Source organism: Convolutriloba macropyga, unplaced genomic scaffold, assembly GCF_964194025.1.
Source record: "Convolutriloba macropyga unplaced genomic scaffold, txConMacr16.3 SCAFFOLD_4535, whole genome shotgun sequence".
Lineage (NCBI taxonomy): Eukaryota > Metazoa > Xenacoelomorpha > Acoela > Convolutidae > Convolutriloba > Convolutriloba macropyga.
Window position 1 is genome coordinate 17,501 of NW_027451340.1, and position 3,578 is coordinate 21,078.

Sequence of the window (3,578 nt, forward strand, 5' to 3'; positions counted from 1 at the left end):
AAATGGCCTAACACTGGCAGCCAATCAGAGTGCGAGAAAAGCGCTCCCAAATGGCCTAACAGTGGCAGCCAATCAGAGTGCGAGAAAAGCGCTCCCAAATGGCCTAACAGTGGCAGCCAATCAGAGTGCGAGAAAAGCGCTCCCAAATGGCCTAACAGTGGCAGCCAAATCAGAGTGCGAGAAAAGCGCTCCCAAATGGCCTAACAGTGGCAGCCAATCAGAGTGCGAGAAAAGCGCTCCCAAAATGGCCTAACAGTGGCAGCCAATCAGAGTGCGAGAAAAGCGCTCCCAAATGGCCTAACAGTGGCAGCCAATCAGAGTGCGAGAAAAGCGCTCCCAAATGGCCTAACAGTGGCAGCCAATCAGAGTGCGAGAAAAGCGCTCCCAAATGGCCTAACAGTGGCAGCCAATCAGAGTGCGAGAAAAGCGCTCCCAAATGGCCTAACAGTGGCAGCCAATCAGAGTGCGAGAAAAGCGCTCCCAAATGGCCTAACAGTGGCAGCCAATCAGAGTGCGAGAAAAGCGCTCCCAAATGGCCTAACAGTGGCAGCCCAATCAGAGTGCGAGAAAAGCGCTCCCAAATGGCCTAACAGTGGCAGCCAATCAGAGTGCGAGAAAAGCGCTCCCAAATGGCCTAACAGTGGCAGCCAATCAGAGTGCGAGAAAAGCGCTCCCAAATGGCCTAACAGTGGCAGCCAATCAGAGTGCGAGAAAAGCGCTCCCAAATGGCCTAACAGTGGCAGCCAATCAGAGTGCGAGAAAAGCGCTCCCAAATGGCCTAACAGTGGCAGCCAATCAGAGTGCGAGAAAAGCGCTCCCAAATGGCCTAACAGTGGCAGCCAATCAGAGTGCGAGAAAAGCGCTCCCAAATGGCCCTAACAGTGGCAGCCAATCAGAGTGCGAGAAAAGCGCTCCCAAATGGCCTAACAGTGGCAGCCAATCAGATGCGAGAAAAGCGCTCCCAAATGGCCTAACAGTGGCAGCCAATCAGAGTGCGAGAAAAGCGCTCCCAAATGGCCTAACAGTGGCAGCCAATCAGAGTGCGAGAAAAGCGCTCCCAAATGGCCTAACAGTGGCAGCCAATCAGAGTGCGAGAAAAGCGCTCCCAAATGGCCTAACAGTGGCAGCCAATCAGAGTGCGAGAAAAGCGCTCCCAAATGGCCTAACAGTGGCAGCCAATCAGAGTGCGAGAAAAGCGCTCCCAAATGGCCTAACAGTGGCAGCCAATCAGAGTGCGAGAAAAGCGCTCCCAAATGGCCTAACAGTGGCAGCCAATCAGAGTGCGAGAAAAGCGCTCCCAAATGGCCTAACAGTGGCAGCCAATCAGAGTGCGAGAAAAGCGCTCCCAAATGGCCTAACAGTGGCAGCCAATCAGAGTGCGAGAAAAGCGCTCCCAAATGGCCTAACAGTGGCAGCCAATCAGAGTGCGAGAAAAGCGCTCCCAAATGGCCTAACAGTGGCAGCCAATCAGAGTGCGAGAAAAGCGCTCCCAAATGGCCTAACAGTGGCAGCCAATCAGAGTGCGAGAAAAGCGCTCCCAAATGGCCTAACAGTGGCAGCCAATCAGAGTGCGAGAAAAGCGCTCCCAAATGGCCTAACAGTGGCAGCCAATCAGAGTGCGAGAAAAGCGCTCCCAAATGGCCTAACAGTGGCAGCCAATCAGAGTGCGAGAAAAGCGCTCCCAAATGGCCTAACAGTGGCAGCCAATCAGAGTGCGAGAAAAGCGCTCCCAAATGGCCTAACAGTGGCAGCCAATCAGAGTGCGAGAAAAGCGCTCCCAAATGGCCTAACAGTGGCAGCCAATCAGAGTGCGAGAAAAGCGCTCCCAAATGGCCTAACAGTGGCAGCCAATCAGAGTGCGAGAAAAGCGCTCCCAAATGGCCTAACAGTGGCAGCCAATCAGAGTGCGAGAAAAGCGCTCCCAAATGGCCTAACAGTGGCAGCCCAATCAGAGTGCGAGAAAAGCGCTCCCAAATGGCCTAACAGTGGCAGCCAATCAGAGTGCGAGAAAGCGCTCCCAAATGGCCTAACAGTGGCAGCCAATCAGAGTGCGAGAAAAGCGCTCCCAAATGGCCTAACAGTGGCAGCCAGCTAGAGCTAGCTTAAGTTAGCTTGGGTTAGCTTGAGTTAGCTTTAATTAGCTTTAATTAGCTTAAGCTAGCTTAAGTTAGCTTGGGTTAGCTTGAGTTAGCTTGAGCTAGCTTGAGTTAGCTTGAATTAGCTTGAGTTAGCTTGAATTAGCTTGAGTTAGCTTGAGTTAGCTTGAATTAGCTTGAGTTAGCTTGAGTTAGCTCGGGTTAGCTTGAGTTTGACTTCATTAACCCAAGTTAGCTTGGGTTAACTTCATTAAGTTAGCTTGAACTAGCTTGAGTTAGCTTGAGTTAGCTTGAGTTAGCTTGAGTTAGCTTGAGTTAGCTTGTCTTAGCTTTAGCCTAGCTTGAGTTAGCTTGAACTAGCTTTAGCTACCTTGAGTTAGCTTGAGTTAGCTCGGGTTAGCTTGAGTTAGCTTGAGTTAGCTTGAGTTAGCTTTAGCTAGCTTGAGTTAGCTTGAGTTAGCTTGAGTTAGCTTGAGTTAGCTTGAATTAGCTTGAGTTAGCTTGAGTTAGCTTTAGCTAGCTTGGGTTAGCTTGAGCTAGCTTGAGTTAGCTCGGGTTAGCTTGAGTTAGCTTGAGTTAGCTTTAGCTAGCTTGAGTTAGCTTGAGTTAGCTTGAGTTAGCTTGAGTTAGCTTTAGCTAGCTTGAGTTAGCTTGAACTAGCTTGAGTTAGCTTGAGCTAGCTTGAGTTAGCTTGAGTTAGCTTGAGTTAGCTTTAGCTAGCTTGAGTTAGCTTGAACTAGCTTTAGTTAGCTTGAGTTAGCTTGAGTTAGCTTGAGTTAGCTTGAGTTAGCTTGTCTTAGCTTTAGCTAGCTTGAGTTAGCTTGAACTAGCTTTAGCTACCTTGAGTTAGCTTGAGTTAGCTCGGGTTAGCTTGAGTTAGCTTGAGTTAGCTTGAGTTAGCTTTAGCTAGCTTGAGTTAGCTTGAGTTAGCTTGAGTTAGCTTGAACTAGCTTGAGTTAGCTTGAGTTAGCTTGAGTTAGCTTGAGTTAGCTTGAGTTAGCTTGAGTTAGCTTGTCTTAGCTTTAGCTAGCTTGAGTTAGCTTGAAACTAGCTTTAGCTACCTTGAGTTAGCTTGAGTTAGCTCGGGTTAGCTTGAGTTAGCTTGAGTTAGCTTGAGTTAGCTTTAGCTAGCTTGAGTTAGCTTGAGTTAGCTTGAGTTAGCTTGAGTTAGCTTGAATTAGCTTGAGTTAGCTTGAGTTAGCTTTAGCTAGCTTTGGGTTAGCTTGAGCTAGCTTGAGTTAGCTCGGGTTAGCTTGAGTTAGCTTGAGTTAGCTTTAGCTAGCTTGAGTTAGCTTGAGTTAGCTTGAGTTAGCTTGAGTTAGCTTTAGGCTAGCTTGAGTTAGCTTGAACTAGCTTGAGTTAGCTTTGAGCTAGCTTGAGTTAGCTTGAGTTAGCTTGAGTTAGCTTTAGCTAGCTTGAGTTAGCTTGAACTAGCTTGAGTTAGCTTGAGTTAGCTTGAGTTAGCTTGTCTTAGCTTTAGCT